Source organism: Hylobates moloch, unplaced genomic scaffold (assembly GCF_009828535.3).
Source record: "Hylobates moloch isolate HMO894 unplaced genomic scaffold, HMol_V3 SCAFFOLD_15, whole genome shotgun sequence".
NCBI lineage: Eukaryota > Metazoa > Chordata > Mammalia > Primates > Hylobatidae > Hylobates > Hylobates moloch.
The window spans coordinates 98,095,943-98,114,258 of NW_026652290.1; the positions used below are offsets into that span (position 1 = coordinate 98,095,943).

At 59.9% G+C, this 18,316-nt stretch overlaps 1 protein-coding gene across 1 annotated transcript in view; it reads left to right on the plus strand.

Annotated features, from left to right (window-relative positions):
- Positions 1-7,078: 7,078 nt before the first annotated feature.
- Positions 7,079-18,316, plus strand: part of SBNO2 (strawberry notch homolog 2) — a 74,330-nt gene continuing 63,092 nt past the window's right edge. Inside the window, exon 1 of the mRNA XM_032178941.2 lies at positions 7,079-7,201. The gene's annotated coding sequence lies outside the window, so the exon portion shown is untranslated. The remainder of the gene's footprint in view (positions 7,202-18,316) is intronic.

The window sequence follows — 18,316 nt, forward strand, 5'->3', positions numbered from 1 at the left end:
GAGGCTGCCCCGACCTGGCCTGGCAGGATCTCACTCTGGGACTGGCCCTGGTCAAGCAGGTAGCTGCAGGGCCCAGGAACACTCCGGCCAGCACCAACCTGAGGGCACCCTGGACCAGGTGGCCCTGACCGAAGGGAGGGTATGGTGCTGACACGTGAGGGCGGCCACGGGAGGGGGATGGTGGCGAAAGAAGGGACTGAGACAGAGATAGACAGAGACAGAGAAATAGAGACAGAGAGACACAGAGACAGAGACAGAGAAACGAAGACAGAGACAGAGAGACACGGAGACACAGAGACAAAGACACAGAGAGAGATAAACAGAGAGACAGGGACACAGGGAAACAGAGACAGAGGGACACAGAGACAGAGACAGAGAAACAGAGACAGAGGGACACAGAGACAGGACAAAAACACAGAAAGAGACAGAAATAAACTGAGACACAGAGAGACAAAGAGAGCCAGAAACAGATGAAGACAGAGACACGGAGACAGAGAGACAAGGAGACAGAGACAGAGAAAGTGACAGAGAGAGATAGAGAGACAGAGACAGAGACAGACAGAGGAGTGACAGATGTAGCCTCCTGGGTCGGGCAGGCCCAGCTGCTGTGGAATCAGTTTTCCCTTCTGCACACCAGGAAGGGCCTGATTGGGAGAGAAAAGAGGAGAGAGGCAGGAGGGGAAGGGGCGGGCCCGAGGCCAGTCTGCTAGGGAAGTGGGTGGAGAAAGGAGAAGTGGTGAGGAGCCCGGCGCCCAGGAGGGCTGGCAGGGAGGAGGTGCCCCCTCTGCTTGGGAACACAGGGACTTTCCAGAATGTGGAGAAACAGGAAGTGACTCCATCCCATCCCTGCCCCCGCATCGGGCTGCGCCGGGCCAGACCCACCTGCCCACCTCACCTGCCGAGGTCTGAGGCTCTGTGCGGGAGCCGCCCGCCCGTCACCACCACACACCTCCCCCTCCCTGGGCACCTGCCTCGGCCCCCTCGACGGCAGAATGGGCACAGTCCCAGAGTCCTTCTTGCCGCCCAGGACAGACACCGAGGCCGGGAGGGGAATCCAGGCTGGCATCTCCCAGATGGGGAAACTGAGGCACAGCTCGAGACGGTCCTTACGAACAACCTTCATGTTTGTCTGAAGTTTTCTGCAATTTGGAATAATTAAGACAGGCCGGACAGAGTGGCTCATGCCTGTAATCCTAGCATTTTGGGAGGCCGAGGCAGGCGGATCTCTTGAGGCCAGGAGTTTGAGACCAGGCTGGGCAACACAGTAAGACCCCATCTCTCTACAAAGAAAAGAAAGAAGGAAGGAAGGAAGGAAGGAAGGAAGGAAGGAAGGAAAGAAAGAAAGAAAAAGAAAGAAAGAAAAAAAGAAAGAAAGAAAGAGGCCAGGTGTGATGGCTCATGCCTGTAATCTCAGCACTTTGGGAGGCCGAGGTGGGAGGATTGCTTGAGCTCAGGAGTTCAAGACTAATCTGGGTAAAATGGTGAAACCCTGTCTCTATAAAAAGTAAAAAAATTAGCCAGGCATGGTGGTGCATGCCTGTAGTCCCAGCTACTCAGGAGGCTGGCTGCAGATGATTGCTTGAGTGCAGCAGGTGGAGGCTGCAGTGGGCTGTGATTATACCACTGCACTCCAGCCTGGGCGACATGGTGAGACCCAGTCTCAAACAACAACAAAGCCTGGGCGCAGAGGCTCACGCCTGTAATCCTGGCACTTTGGGAGGCTGAGGCACGTGGATCACGAGGTCAGGAGTTCAAGACCAGCCTGGTTAGGATGGTGGAACCCCGTCTCTACTAAAAATACAAAAAATTAGCCGGGTGTGGTGGCGGGCACCTGTAGTCCCAGCTACTTGGGAGGCTGAGGCAGAGAATTGCTTGAACCGGGGAGGTGGAGGTTGCAGTGAGCCGAGATTGCGCCACAGCACTCCAGCCTTCTTGTCAACAGAGCGAGACTCCGTCTCAAAAACAACAAAAACAACAACAGCAACAACAACAAAAAGTACTCGTCACGTACCTACAGTTGAATTTCAACTGGGTGTCTTGCATTTGATCTGGCAACCCCACTTCCACAATTCTCTCGAAGGGGCTGGGAAGACATTTAGGAGGACCCCGTATGGGATGAGGAAGAGGGAGGGTTTGGGGAGGAGAGTGTTGACGTCAAACACAGCCCCACCAGAAAACCTCCACAAATGGCAAAACTCTGTCCCCCAGGAGAGCTCTCCACCCTTCGCAGGGCACCCAGGACCTGGGCCTGGGCCAGAGCTGGAAGCCTGAAAGCTCTCTGTGGGGTGGGACTGCTGGAGGACGGGAGGACGGGGCTATCCACGCCTCTGACCAGTTCAGCGTCTCCCCTGGGGGGCTCCTTCCAAAGTCTGAGCCAGGACAGCTGGTGCCGGCCAGGACCCCCAACCCATCTCTGCCCATCTGTGGCGTCAAAAATGCCTCCTCTCTTGAACTCCAACTGCAGCCTTCATCCTTATTATGTTCTCATTGAACATCCACTTCAGTGACACCATGGACTGGGCCTAGGAAAATCAAGAAGTCCCCTAGGGTGGCTCACGCCTGTAATCCCAGCAGTATGGGGGGCCGAAGCGGGCGGATCACGAGGTCAAGAGCTCAAAACCATCCTGGTCAACATGGTGAAACCCCGTCTCTACTAAAAATACAAAATTAGCCAGGCGAGGTGGGGGGCGCCTGTAGTCCCAGCTACTCGGGAGGCTGAGGCAGGAGAATGGCGTGAACCCCGGGGGGCGCAGCCTGCAGTGAGCCGAGATCGTGCCACTGCACTCCAGCCTGGGCGACAGCGAGACTGTGTCTCAAAAAAAAAAAAAAAAAAGAATGTCATCTGGAAATATTCGCAGTGGTTAAATTCTATCAGGCACTGTGTGTCCATTGAGTTGTCTGAACAACCTAGCAGCTAGTTGCTATTATTATTATTATCATTATTATTATTATTTTTGAGACGGAGTCTTGCTCTGTTGCCCAGGCTACAGTGCAGTGGTACGATCTCAGCTCATTGCAACCTCCGCCTCCCGGGTTCAAGCGATTCTCCTGCCTCAGCCTCCCGAGTGGTTGGGACTACAGGCGTGTGCCATCATGTCCAGCTAATTTTTGTATTTTTAGTAGAGACAGGGTTTCACCATGTTGTCCAGGATGGTCTCGATCTCTTGACCTCGTGATCCTCCCATCTCAGCCTCCCAAAGTGCTGGGATTACAGGTGTGAGCCACCGTGCCCGGACACTAGTTGCTATTATTATCACCCTCCTCATTTTACAGATGGGAAAACCAGGGCACAGAGAGGTTAAGTAACTCTCCTTGGGTCACACAGCAGATTCACAGCACTGTACTCCAGGCTGCGCCGTGAGCCCCGGTACTGTGTCCCCGCTGCTCTCTGGAGCCACCCCCTGTGATTCCCTGGAAATCCCCGCATCTGACTAATTCCCTAGGCATCCCCCGACTTGGCAGATTCCTGCAGGCTGAGATGGCTGGACCCACCCTGGCCTGGGCAAACTGCCCCCACTTTAGGCAAAATTACCCGTCGAGACCTTGTGGTTTCCCGAGGTGGATGTGGCAGAGATCGAGCCCACGCCTCTTCCTGGCTACTTGGTGACCTCAGGGCTGCTCCTGAACAGTTCGTGCCTCAGTTTCCTCTCTCGTGAAAGGCAGGTAATACCAGTCGCTACCCCAGAGGGCCACTGTGGGAGCAGGACCGGCGTCGTGGGTGTGTGTGACTGGGGGCTTCTCCCAGCGCCTGCACTCAGAAGGTCCCGGCCCTCAGCATGATGCTTTGCTGTTGCGTAACCCAAGCTATGAAGTATGTTTTGTGCCAGGGCACTGCGTTTTCACTTCCACTGATCCTCAAAAGTTGTGTAGATGGTCCAGTGTGGGAGGAAATGAGCAGATGTAGCCGCTACCCTCCAGCCCCCAGACTGGCTTCCTCACCCTTCCAAATCTTTAGTGCCTATTGCTCAATTTAACTGCTGTTCAATTTGCTGTGAAAAGAGTCTCAGCCAGGCATGGTGGCTCACGCCTGTAATCCCAGCACTTTGGGAGGCTGAGGCAGGCGGATCACCTGAGGTCAGGAGTTTGAGACCAGCCTGACCAACGTGGAGAAACCCTATTTCTACGAAAAATACGAAATTAGCTGGGCATGGTGGCGCATGCCTGTAATCCCAGTTACTTGGCAGGCTGAGGCAGGATAATCACTTGAACCAGGGAGGCGGAGGTTGCAGTGGGCTGAGATTGCGCCACTGCACTCCAGCCTCGGCGACAGGAGTGAAACTCCATCTCAAAAAAAAAAAAAAAAAGATAAAAAAGAAAATAGTCTCAAAGTTGAGATGAACACCCAGTTTGCCAAAAACTGGGAGGCAGAGGTTGCAGTGAGCCGAGATCATGCCATTGCACTCCGGCCTGGGAGACAGAGCAAGACTCCATCTCAAAAAAAAGGAGATTCGGCTGGGCGCGGTGGCTCACGCCTGTAATCCCAGCACTTTGGGAGGCCGAGGCGGGCGGATCACGAGGTCAGGAGATCGAGACCATCCTGGCTAACACAGTGAAACCCCGTCTCTACTAAAAATACAAAAAATTAGCCGGGCGCGGTGGCAGGTGCCTGTGGTCCCAGCTACTTGGGAGGCTGAGGCAGGAGAATGGCGTGAACCCGGGAGGTGGAGCTTGCAATGAGCTGATTGCGCCATTGCACTCCAGCCTGGGCGACAGCGAGAGACTCCGTCTCAAAAAAAAAAAAAAAAAGAGATTCAGCGTGGAGGGCAGTATCTCTGTCGGGTCTGGCTGCTCTGTGGGACTCTGACGAAAAGCTCACGCCAGGTGGACGCCGTTCCGTCACCATGGGTAAAGGAGACCCCAACAAGCGGAAGGACAAAATGTCCTCGTGCGCCTTCTGCATCTCACTCTGGACTTATCACTTCTGCCTTCTGGGTCTCAGTCTCCCCATCCGCCCCCTTGTGCTTTTGGGTTTGATGACAGGGGTCCTTGGCCTGAATTTTTTTTTTTTTTTTTTCAGACGGGGTCTCGCTCTGTCACCCAGGCTGGAGTGTAATGGCGCGATCTTGGCTCACTGCAAACACCGCCTCCCAGATTCAAGTGATTCTCCCGCCTCAGCCTCCTGAGTAGTTGGGATTACAGGCACCCACCACCATGCCTGGCTAATTTTTGTATTTTTAGTAGAGACAGGTTTCACCATGTTGGTCAGGCTGGTCTTGAACTCATGACCTAGGTGATTCACCTGCCTCAGCCTCCCAAAGTGTTGGGATTACAGGTGTGAGCCACCGTTGTTTTTTTTTTTAAGATCGAATCTCACTCTATCGCCCAGGCTGGAGTGCAGTGGCGTGATCTCAGCTCACTGCAACCTCTACCTCCTGGGTTCAAGGGATTCTCCTGCCTCAGCCTCCCCAGTAGCTGGGACTATAGGCACACACCACCATGCCCAGCTAACTTTTTTGTACTTTTAGTAGAGATGGGGTTTCGCCATGTTGGCCAGGCTGGTCTCAAACCCCTGACCTCAGATGTTCCTTCTGCCTCAGCCTCCCAAAGTGCTGGGATTACAGGCGTGAGCCACCGTGCCCGGTTTTGGCCTCAGTTTTTTAGAGAGGTGCTAAAAGACTTTAAACCTATTTATTATCTCCCTTACCAGGCCTTCTTTGCCTGGACTGTTCTTCCTACTCTTGTCTACCTGGCACACTCCTACTTGAACTTCAAAACCCCAGCTTCAACACCCTCTTCAGCATGCAGACCTCTATGAAGCCCTAGGCAGACATTTCAACCCTCCCCGAGATCCCGCATATTGGAGTGTCTGGTCTTGGTTCTCTCTCCCCCAGACCAGGGGCTTTCTGATGTTGGGACAGAGAGCTGAGTCCTCTGTGAGACGCTGGGTTTTCCCAGCTCATGACCAAGCACAGAGCAGCATCGATTAGAAGTCACTGAATGAATTAACAAAGTCATGAACAAATCAACTCTAGTTTCAGGGGGTTGGAATGGGGGCAGAGGCCTCTGGCTTGTGGCTGCTTGGGTCCAGGGAGCTGTATCAGTATTGTCATGGCTGAAATTGGGCTGGGGAGGCGGTGGTGTCTCCCACACTGGATCTGCCTTCACTGGATCTGTGAAGTCACAGGAAAAGTGCCCCGAGACTCCGGCTCCCCACGCAGGGAAGCCTCCCGCCACAGCCACCCAGAGGAGGAGCCCCTCAGGCCCCCGTGGCCCTGCCTGAAAGGATCCTGCTCTCTTGGGGGTAGCCCCTGGGACTTACCCAAACCCCCATGTGCCAGTCACCATGCTGCAGCATCCAGAACTGTATTTGGTTAGGGAGAGAGATTAATGAACAGAGATAACTTTTGGTGAGAGAGTGTGTCTGACAGGCCCAGAAGTGATTATTTTATTTCATTTTATTTCGTTATTTATTTATTTATTTATTTTTGAGATGGAGTCTCACTCTGTTGCCCAGGCTGGAGCGCAGTGGTGCGATCTCAGCTCACTGTAACGACCACCTCCCAGGTTCAAGAGATTCTCCTGCCTCAGCCTCCTGAGTAGCTGGGATTACAGGTGCCCACCATCACGCATCAGCTATTTTTGTATATTTAGTAGAGACGGGGTTTCATCATATTGTCCAGGCTGGCCTCAAACTCCCGAGCTCAAGTGATCCATCCGCCTCAGCCTCTCAAAGTGCTGCGATTATAGGCGCGAGCCACTGCGCCCGGCTGGTGATCGTCTTAGTAGCGTTTGAGAGAGTCTCAGTTTAAAAATCTCGGGTGAGTGAGCCCCAGTGGGGGACGCGGCACTTGCAGAGGCCTGGAGGGGGTTCTGAGGAAGGAGGAAAAAAGGGGATGCTGTACCACAAAAGCAGGTTCCTTTTCACCAGCACGGTGCAGAAGAGGAAACTGAGGCTTGAGGAGGTGAAAGCACGCGCTGGGGTCCCAAGAGAACCAGGCAGGGCGGGATTCGAACCGAGAGCCGTAGGAGTCCCAGCCCCTTCCGAATAGCGGAAGGACCTCAAGGGATTGGCCTGGAAGGTGGCCCCATCCCCGAACCGAGACCACGCCCCCACAGCTGGAGGCCCCGCCCCGCGGCATGACCGGAAGTGCGCGGGGCCCCCAAGATGGCGCCCGAAACCCGGAAGTGAGCGGCGGCCGCTGCGAGGCTCGGAGAAACTGAGGCGCCGCGGGCTCCGCGCCCGGCCGGACCCGGGCCCGAGGTGAGGCTCTGGTTGCGACCCCCGCCCCGACTCCACCGCGACCCCTGCCTGGCCCGACCCCGCTTGTGGGTCCAGCTCTCCCCGCGGACTCCTGCGCCCGGGGCTGGGGGTGCTGGGGGCCGCGGGGCGGGGGCGAGCGCGGCGCGACCGCCGCCCTCCGCCGCGACCCCTTCCGACCCCGCCCTTCGCCGCCAACGTTGACCCCCCGCTGCCCCGCGACCACCGCCGTGAACCTTGACCTGCCCCCACCTCGGCGACCCCCTGCCGTGAACCTTGACCCCACCTTCCACCGCAACCCTCCCAACCTTTCCTTCCCGCTCTTACCGGTGACTCCCTGTCCTGCGCTGCTTGGTGACCCCCGACCTTTCGTTTTCTGGTAACCCTTGACCCCGCACTCATCGGTGCCCGTGAGCCCCTTGGTGACCCCGCACCCGCTTTTCCTCGGTATCCTGCCCTTCCCTTTTGGGGACTCTCGACTCTGTGCGCCTCGTGACCTCGACCCCTTCCTAGGAGTGACCCCCGGTCTCTCCTGCCTCCCAGGATTCCTGACTCCAGGCTCCTTGGGCGTTCGTGCTCCTTCCTCCTCCTTGTCCCCGGTCCCAGGACCCCAGCCTTCTCGGCCCCGCAGCGCAGCCCTCTCTCCCTCCCTCCCCCTGCTCCCCGCCCCTCCCGCTCCTGGGGCCTCCGACTTCTCTTCTGGGGCAGATGGTTTCTCGGTTTCTGCATGGAGGTCCCCGGGTTTGGGATGGGGGCTTGCTGGTATTAGGTGACCCCGGGGCCGTCTGGGCGGAGTCCGCAGAGCGTGCTGGGGGTGGGAGTGCGGGTCGCATTCAAACCCAGCTTCCAGGGACAGGCGGGAGGGAGGGTAGCGGGCTGAGATGGCCGGAGTGGGGCCCGGGAACAGCGTGTGTCGGTGAATGGGAAGCGCAGGCCTCCTGGTGGGTCCTGTCCCCCGTGGGGCACTCTTCCCACCACCCCAGAGTCCCGAAGAATAAGGCAGGTGGGGCCTGGAGGGACCAATCCCCAGACTGGCCTGGGGCGTGGGGGGCAGGCGTTGTAGAGAGCCCACCCAGCGCCTCCAGGGACGCCGGGCACGGATGGTGCTGGGGCAGGGACGGTGGGTGTCTCCTTGGATGACAACTGATTAACATTCTGAAAAGTAAAAAAAAAAAAAAAAAAAATCTCTAAAACGTGTAGCCGGGGCCTCCCCTGGCTGCTTCTTCCCGGAATGCCTGTTGTTCCCGCCTGCTCGAACGTCCTTCCTGCCCGTGACTGCTGGGACAGAACGGGACGGGACGGGGTTTGGTGCCATCTGTTGCACGCCCTGTCAGCGAGAGTGCCCGGCCTTGGAGCTGGCCTGTGCTGATGCTGGCTGCCAGTTTTGGGGGGGGGGTTGTACAGAGGGGCAGAGGGAGCCGAGGTTCAAGAGAAGAGCATGGGAGGGGCCCAGGACCCAGGACCGCAGACCCCGTGGGCAGCCAGCCCGATTACACAGGGATTACAGGCTTCAAACTTTCTTCCAGGTCTCTTCCTCTGGGCCGGGGCAGCCGGCACTGCTTCCTGACTGAGGGGTGCTGTGCTGTTTTGGGCGCCCTCCCTGGGATGGCTCTCCCTCACTCGGCCCTGGAAGAGGAGCAGTGGGGACCTGGGACCCAGAGAGTTTGTGGCAGGCCCGGCAGGTGCCGTCCACGCCCTTTCTTCCCAGACATCCTCTGGCCTTCAGGGATCTGGCAGCCCGGCCCCAGATTTTCCCAGGGGTGGCCCTGGTCGTGGGGTGATGGCTTCTCACAGTGGCCTGCTCTGGGCCACCTTCAGAGTTCTTGCCCAGAAAGGGCGAATTTGAGATCTGGGCCCCTCGGTGGGTGGGATGGAGAACAGCAGGATGGGGGCCTCAGGGCCTCCCACGGCAGAGGAGACGCAGGCAGGCTCTTGTCCTTGGAGAGGGAAGGACTTGGAAGGTGCCTGCCAGCCCCTGGAGTGTGATTTCAGAGCACGGGGAGGAGGCTTTTGTTTAACTCTGAGGATCCCGGCAGACATCCGCCCACACCTGCCAGGAGCCAGGAGGACACTGATGTGGAGGGGGCTGTGCAGGCAGGGGCTGGACTTCCGGGGGCGGGTCGGGGGGAGCCTGTCAGGCAGAGCACAGAAGAGGCAGCAGGAGCTTCGCTCATCCATTCGCCCTCGGTTGGCTTTGGGGTCTGGCCTCTCTGTGCATCCATTCACTCTTGGTTGGCTTTGGAGTCGGCTAGACGGGAGGCGCCCAGGTGTGCAGGTGCGGAGGAGGGTGCATGTTCTCCAGCCGCGTGACCATGGGCAGTCACTGCCCTCTCACCTGGCGGGGAAACCGAGGCGGAGAGAGGTTGCGCCAGCCACCCCTAGACCCCCCACCCACTTGCTGCCTAAGGCCTCCCCCACCCCCAGGGGTGTGAGGGGTGTGACCAGCTTGGGCTTGGCCCAGCCTGGCTCCAGCAGAGTCACGGATGCCCCTCCAGCAGGGCCCGGGCGGAAACGCCAACACCACCGCCCCCTTCCCTGCCGCGAACAACGGGGCACCTTGACCTGCCCCCCCCTCCGCCCCCCCGCCCCCCCCCGGGGGGCCCCCAGGGGGGGGGGGGGGGGATCAGCTCTGGGAAGGGGGCGGTGTCATGTGATCCACGGCTGTAAACACTCCTGGAGGCGGTGTGGAGGCAGCCCCCCAGGGCGCCAGCGCTGCCCTTGGGATCTGTGCATGTGTGTGTACACGTGTCTTTGTGTAGCTGTATGTTGTGCCATGTGCATGCACGTGTGTTGTGTGCCTGTGTGTTGTAGGGATGTGTGTATTCTGTGTGTGCATTGTACGTACGCATGTGCATTCTGTGTGTGCGTCGTACGGACGTGTGTGCATTCTGTGTGTGCGTCGTGCAGATGCATGTGCATTCTGTGTGTGCGTTGTATGGATGTGGGTGTGTTGTGTGTGTGAATGTGCATGCCTGTGGCTGTGTGCTCCTGTGCATATGTGTGTTGTTCGTGTGTTTCATAAACGCGTGTGTTTTATGGGTGCACATTGTGTGTGCCTGTGCACCCGTGTTTGTGTGTTGTGTGTGTGCCTGTGTACCCATGTTCATGAGTCTGTTATGCGTGTGTGTATTTTGTTGTGTGTTGCCCGTGCCTGTGTGCCCATCCTCGTGTGTTGTGTGTATTTTGGTGGTTGTGTGTATTTTGTGTGTGTGCTCATGTTATGTGTGTGTTGCCTGTGCCCATGTGCCCATGCTTGTGTGTGTTGCTCACGCATGTATTTTGTGTGTGTTTGTGTTGTGGGTGCATGTGTATCACCTGTGCACCCATGCTCGTGCACACGTGTACTTTGTGTGCATGTTGTGTGTGCACACATGTTGCCTGTGCACCTGTGCCAGTTATACATGTGTCCATTGTGTGTGTGTGTTGTATGCATGCTGCGTGTTCTCATGCACCCCTACTTGTGCGTGTCTTGTGCACGTGTGTTTTGTATGTGTGCGTGTGCTGTGTGCACATGTGTGTGGCCTGTACCTGCATGCACATGTGTGTGTGATTTGTTGCGGGCAGGCCTGGAGTGCCTCCAGTCACTTTTTCCACAGCTGAAGGCTGTGTGGTCAGACAGCACACGGGGAGGGCTGGGTGTGTCCAGCTGCCGGTTGAAGCCTAAGAGCAAGGTCACCCCGACCTGGTTCTCATCCGGGCCTGCCCGATGTCCGCCCAGCAGTGTGGGTGGACTCTCAGCCTTGCCCCTTGCCTCTGCACTCTCGCCCCCAACCCCTGGGAGGTCGGCCGGCACCTGCACCCTCGGGCTGGGACGAAGAGCAGACTGCCAGCTCCGTGGTCACGTTGCCTCGCTGCTGGGAGGTGCGGTCACCCGTCACAGGGCCGAGGACTCAGGAGAGGGCTCAGCCCTGGGGGCGAAGGCAAACCTGGGGTTCTGGCCAAGACGGGCATTTCGGACGCGTGGGCCCCATCAGCTCTTGCCCTGGGCCTCCTGGGCCCTGTGAGGAGGTGGAGGTTTGATCTGTCGTTGGTGCGCCCGGCATGGATGCTCTGCGGAGATGTGCTCGCGGAGAGATGCCAGATGCAAAAGGCCATGGCACGTGACTCCGTTCATGTGACGTGTCCAGAGCAGGGCAGTCCACAGACGGGACGTAGACGTGTGGTCACGTGTCCAGCGCGGGCCAGTCCACAAATGGGAAGTGGACGTGTGGTTGCAGGGGCTGTAGAGGGGTGGGGAGTGACTGCTGTTGGGGACAGGGCTGTTTTTTGGGGGAACAGAATGTTTTGGAATTAGAAGCTATGGTGGTCTGCCTTAGAATATGTTGAAACCATTGAGTCTTATGCTGCGGACCGGTGCCCTTCCTGGTGTGGATTGAATCTCAGGGAAAACAAAAGTGTTTAACAGAAAGTAAGACCTCCCTGTCCTTCAGAATCCCCTGTTGTCACCACAGCGTTGAGTGCGGTGTCCCCAGGACCGGTCAGCAGCCCTGCAGCCAGCTCGCATCAAGGGGTGCTGGGCAGCTGTCCTATCCCGACCCGTAGGACGGCAACAGAGATGGCGTCGCCCCACCCTCCGGGGGCCCCTCGCCCAGGCCCAGCTCTGCCCCTGAACCATTCTCTGCTTGGGGGGGCAGGGAATGCTGCATTCTACTCGAAGGGGCCCTACGGGACTCCTGGCATGAGGGGGACAGGCCTTGGGCCACATGGGTAGCACCCAGGGGCCGGTCAGCTTGAGGGTGCCTGGTGGTCCAGGCGGAGGCCCCGTGAGAGCTCAGCGTGGCCCTGAAGCTCAGTCCCACGGAGGCCTCAGCCTGGGGCCTTGCTCGTGCCCTGTGCCCTGGCTCTCCTGTGGATTCCCCTGGGCCTCTCGCCCTGGACAATCCCGTGAGTGATGGGGTGGGAGGAGGGGCCCAGAGAGTCATTGCCGAGTCAGCTCCCCTGCAGGCACCGTCCCGGGCAGCCTCCTGCAGTGCGGGGCATGGGAGTGCTGGGCCCCGGCTGGGGTCAGCAGATCGGACAGGCGGGCCTGGTGCCGCTGTCTCAGCGACCTGCTTCGTGACTCGTGCCCGCGCTTCCCGGGGCCCCTGTGACTGACTTCCATCCCCAGCAAGAAAAAGCGTCCAAGTGAAACTGAAGGAGGCGGCCTTGGCTTCGGTTCCAGGACCTGCTGCGTTTTGAAAGTGACGTTTCCTGGCGGCTCACTCGCGTTTCCTGGGAGTTGCTGCTGCTGCTGCTGCTGCTGCGGGCTCCTGGGGCCAAGGCCCTGGGTGCTGGGGCGTGGGGAGGGGGAGCCGGTGAGCCCTTGGGCCTGGTGGGCAGTAAACATTTCTGGAACTGACTCATTTGCTGGGGAGAGGCAGCCAGGGAGGGTCACGGAGAAAGTCCCTGCCCGCCATGGCCACGGACTGCCGTCGGCTGCCCGTCCAGCCTGGAGCGAGGAGGTGTCTTCCTTTGCATGTCAGGTAAACTGAGGAAAGCCGCCTCTGGGGTCTGCTGCGCTTGCCGCCTCCGGTGCCCAGGGGCCGGGGGGAATGGGTCACAGGAGCCACACTGATGACCGCGGCCTCCCTGCGCTGTGAGGGCCAGGCTCCGTGGGGACAGACAGCCGCCAGGGTGCCTGGAACCCGTGGGTGTGAAGGGGGTTCCAAGGCCACGGGGGACGGTGAGGAGCTTCTCAGGGCGGCATCGCTGTGACCGGAATGTTTTCACTGGTGGGGCCCAGCCCCGGAAGCCGCCGGGTGGGTCTCACTCAGCTGGGCGCTTGGGCCTGGGTGGAGAATGGCTGTCGGTGTTGCCCGGGTGTGGCAGGGCTGACCAGGGGCATTTTTGGGGGCTTTTATCAGATCCTGGAATGACTGTGACCCACCAGGAGCTCGGGGGAGCTGCGAGCCCCCAGGTGAATGCAGGAGCTCTCGGGGTGGCCCTGAGGGCTGGGCACCCAACACTGCGCCGGGGTTGGGGTGTGGATGCTTGAATTGCTTGCCGACTCTGGAACACCAGGGGCTGCCACCCTCAAACCCAGACTTGTGGCTTCTCTTGAAAAACCAGATGATCTAGAAACCCCGGCCACATTCCTGCCCACGAGTCTCCGCTGCCCCTCCCCAGGGGTGCACCTGTGTGGCCCCCTCCCCCAGCTCTGGTGAGGCGGCTCCTGCCCCACTTGGAGGACGTGGGAGGGGTGGGGAGGTTACACTGAGAGGAGGATACTCGAGCTCCACATCCACAGCCTCTGGGCCCCTAAAAGGAGCGGGAGCGCGTCCCCTGGAGCCTGCTCCTGTCCTCAGTGGCCGGCTTTGCTCCTGGCTGGCCATTCGGGAGCCTGGGTTTCCGTGCGCGCGGCCTGACCGCAGGCTGAGACTTCACAGCCTGGTGCTGTGTCCTGCGGGTCTGGGTCAGCTCCAGAGATGCCGTGGTCCCCCCAACCCCCTGGAGCCATGGGTGTGGTGCCTCCCGGGGCACAGGGGCTCTGCAGAGGGGTTGCCCTGGATTCCTCGGGTCCTGGCATCGTCACAAATGTCCTCATGCGTGGGACCCTTCTCCAGCTGGAGGAGGGGAGGTCAGGTCAGAAGCCTGAGAGGGACCTTGCCCTGCTGGCTTTTAGGAGGGAGGGATGGTGTGATGGGGGATGTGGCTCCCTGAAAGCAGGGAAGTGGGGCCTTGGCCCAGCGGCCACGGGAAGCAGAATCCCGCCCCCTGGCCGAGCTCAGGTGCGGACTCCCCCGGAGAACCCAGACCAGGGCCCAGGACAGCAGTGCCTTGACCTTGTTCTTGGAGCCGTGGCCGTGGAGCAGCCAGCCCACCTGGACCTCTGACCTGCTGGGCCCAGAGAGGGCGCGTGGGTGTCGTTGTCAGCGGCTAAGTTTGAGGGAAGATGGATCAGGCCGCACCGGCCAACCTGGGGTTCCTGCTTCTGTGATTTCGGGCCCTCTGTTCCCTCCCCAGGCGTGCAGCAGCGCCTAACTGTGCGGCCGTTGTCAGGACAGGGCACGTAGCTCCAGCAGTCAGCGCTGAAGCCTCACTCTGAGCGGTCTCGGAGCTGCCGTCTTCAAGCCCAGCCTGAAGCCAGAAGGCACTCTTCCTCCTCCTCCAGGACCTGATGCCCTCTGGGCTCGGATGCAGGTCCTCGTGACATTTTTGTCACCAAGGCTGGACTTGAGCTCAAGGACAGTGGTGACCTGTCGGGCCACTTGCCTGGGATCAGCATAGTCCGGCTGCTGGCAACGCTTGGCGCTCCCCAAGGAGCCAGGTGGGGAGACCTTGTGGCCTGAGGCCGCCAATATGAGGCAGTGACGGTAGCAGGCGTGGGATGGGCCAGACTACCCTCCACATGGATTGAAGACACACAAGGGCACCTCCTCTTCAAAGGACCGGAAGTCTGGAGTGAGTGGGGATTTGGCTTAACGTCTGCTCAGGAGAAAAAGACGTGTGGGTTAGAGGGGACCAGAGGCTCAAGCTTAGCGTGTTAAAAGGCTTTTAGTGTGTGTGTGTGTGTGCGCGTGCGTGCAGTTGAGGTCTCGCTCTGTTGCCCAGGCTGGTCTCCACCTCTTGGCCTCACGCAGTCCTCCCAGCACTGGGATTACAGGCATGGGCCACCGCGCTGGCCCCAAAAGACTGAAAATACAAGACCCGAGCGGGCTCCTCACAGCAGCAGAAGCCGCGTGGAAGCTGCTTGGCTGCCACAGAAAGCCGTACCACCCTGGCCAGGTGGACAGGGCTTTAACCGCCAGGTAGCAGTGAGGCCCGGCCATGGGGACCCCACGTTGGAGCCCCCGCAGCCCGGCCTGGAGGCTCTTTCCGCATAAGCATTTGTGTCGCGGAATCTTTCTGCTCCCTCACCGGGGCCTCCCTCTGGGGCCTGGGGTCTAGAATCTGGGGTCTGGGGTCTGGGATCTGGGGATCTGAAGTCTGGGGTCTGAGATCTGGGGTCTGGGGTCTGTGTACTGGGATCTAGGGTCTGGGATCTGGGTACTGGGATCTAGGGTCTGGAATCTGGGGTCTGAGATCTGGGGATGTGGGGTCTGAGATCTGGGGTCTGGGATCTGGGGTCTGGGATCTAGAGATCTGGGATATGGGGTCTGGGATCTAGAGATCTGGGATATGGGGTCTGGGATCTAGGGATCTGGGGTCTGGGATCTAGAGATCTGGGATCTAGAGATCTGGGATCTGAGGTCTGGGATCTGGGGTCTGGGATTTGGGATCTAGGGATCTGGGGACTGGGATCTAGGGATCTGGGATCTGGGGACTGGGATCTGGGGTCTGGGATCTGGGGTCTGGGGTCTGGGGTCTGAGGTCTGGGGTCTGGGATCTGGGGTCTGGGGTCTGGCGTCTTGGATCTGGGGTCTGGTTCCCCAGATGTGGTTTCTTCCTAACAGGCATCGGCCTCACATTCCTGCCTTAGGACTCTAGCTCTGTCCGAGGGTACGGGGCTGAGTGCCAGCAACCACCACTACTCCTCTTGGCCCTGACTGTGGACCTGGACTTCCTTCTGTTCTCAGGGACAGCAGTGCTGCCTCGGGGGTGCCCAGCACCCTGCTCGCATCTCAGCCACGACGTCCACCTGGCCCTGTGGCTTCCACTTTCGGGGTTGGCTTGGGATGAAGATCGAGGCCCCTCCCCCAGGGCCTCCTTTATTCCCTTTCCAGGCCTTCATTCAGCGCCCTGCTGACCGTGCCCCGTGGGGCTGTGGGGTCAGCTGGGCAGCCCTGACCTGGTGGAGCTCCCGACGACGGGGGTCAGATGTCAGGCCGGGCCACGCTCAGCTCCGGGTCCTCCCTCGCATGGCGGGGGGTTGCTACGCAGGGGTCTCTGGATCCTACCTGTTGGGCATGTGGCCCTGGCTCTGGCTGGACTCCTTGTTTGCTTCAGGGCAGTGGAATCTTGACCTCCTCGGGGCACACCCTGTGGAAGACCCACAGTGCCGCCGCGGCCCCTTCCTCCTCCTGTTCCTCCTCCTCCTCCTCTTCCGCCGCCGCCTCCTCCTCCTCCTGTCTCCACTGCCCCTGGCATCTGGGACACCCCACAGTGTCCTAGCACCTGTTCCTCCTCCTTTTCCTCCTGGACACCCCACAGTGTCCTAGCACCTGTTCCTCCTCCTTTTCCTCCTTCTCCTGTCTCCACTGTCCCTGGCATCTGGGACGCCCCACAGTGTCCTAGCACCTGTTCCTCCTCCTTTTCCTCCTTCTCCTGTCTCCACTGCCCCTGGCATCTGGGACGCCCCACAGTGTCCTAGCACCTGGCCCTGTGCACGGGGGAGGCTTTGTGCTGGAGCAGGACGGGAGGTTTGGCAAGAGAAGCTGTCAGTCCGGCCGCCCGCTCAAGCTGTTCCTGCCCCTGGCCATCTCCGAGCTTGGGAACTTTCCCTCCCACGGCATCAGCCCCTTGGCCCCTCCGGAAGGCCCTGGAAGCCATGGGCAGGGGCTTCCCTCGAAATCAGGGGTGCAGTGTGAAGCCCCCACGGCCAACGCCCTTGAGCCCTCCCAGGAGAGGGGCAGTGATGGCTGCGGGCCCGACTTTCCAGAGGACCCACCTGGAGTGAGGCCCTTGGTTGGGGTGAGGGGAGCTTCCTGGGTGCTGGGTTCCGACCCCGTCCACAGGGCCCTGAGTCTGGCCAGTACACCTTTCCCTGTGAGAGAAACACGTGGGCTCCTGGGGCATGGGGCGGTGAGGCTGCAGTGCCCCTTCCACCTCCAGGCGGCCGGGGCCACTGCTGTACCTCGTGGAGCAGGGACAACTGGAAAGTCAGGAACTTGCTCGCCCTGGACCCCGGCTCCTGCCCTCCTGCCGGGCCCACCTCATCCTCATCCTAAATAGAGGGGCCGTCCGCCAGTGTGCTTGAGAAATCTCAGGCGGTGCTGGGCCGGTTTGGGGCTCCCAGGCTTCCCCGGCCCCGCCTGGCCTGTGCCTGCACATGGCAGGGTCCAAGCTCGGGAGCGGTGGCCTCTGCCCGTGGTTGGCAGCCTGGAGCCGCTGTGGTCCAGATGCCTCCTGGGACGCTGTGGAAATCCACAGACAGCCTCGTGCCGCCTCACCCCTGGGCACCCGAGTCCTCATGCTCACGGGAGTCGCGTGGGGGTCAGGGCTGGAGCAGCCTCCTCCCTGGACGAGCTTCTCGTGGCGGCTGCAGCAGTGCTGCAAACGGGGTCACTTAGAGCAGCCTCTCCCTGTCCTGGAGGCCAGGAAGCTGAAGTCAAGGAGTAGGCTCCAGGGGAGGACCCTTCCTGCCTCTCCCAGCTTCCGGGGCTCCAGGCGCCCTTAGTCTGCGGCCGCGTCACTCCAGCGTCTGCTCCGTCTCCGTGCGGCCGTCTCCCGATGTGCGGGTGTCTGCGTTCCTCTTTTCTCTTAAGGACATCAGTTGTTAACAGGGACATAGACCATCCCGCTTCAGCATCCTCGCTGTAACCAGCCACGTGTGCAAAGACCCTGTAGCAAATAAGGCCCCACTCACAGGTGCGGGTGGACGTGAGTCTGGAGGGACGGTAGTCACCCCAGTGCCCTCTCTGTCCCTGGCAGTCCCTCCTGCACCTCAGGACCAGCCTCCAAATCGTCACTTACGAGACCCTGTCTTGGCCTTGTGGCCCGAGGGCACTGTGGGGTCTGATCCTGCCCCCATACGTCCCCAGCACAGGCTGTCCCTGGGGCTGTGCCTCGTCCACACTGGTGGCCCTGCAGCCCCGACGTCCCCTCCCCTCTGCCTGTTGGAGTCTGGAATGTGGGTGGACGATGGTCTGCTGTCTTCCCACTGAACGCTGTCCGGCAGCTGGCCTGGGTGTGCATGATGTCGGCTGGTCTACAGGGCCCTCACACAGGCTGGAGAAACCCGCGTCAGGTTCCTGGTCTCCGTTTCTCTGTGTGTCAGACGCGGGGCTAGACCAGCTCTGGGGAGCTCTGGGGATGGGGTTGAAGGTCAGGATGGCCTCTCTTGGTCTGAAGGTTGGGCTCCACCCCACGACGCTGGGAGAAGGTCCCTGGCTTGGAGAGGTCTAGTCCCTCAAGGCCGATGTCAGCTGGTCCCTCCGGGGCGTCAGCCTCCTGCCTCTGGCGGGCTCGTTTGGGTGAGAGGAAGCCAGATTTCCCCCTCGCAGGGGTTGAGATCCAGGTCCCTGCCCCCCCACAGCATTT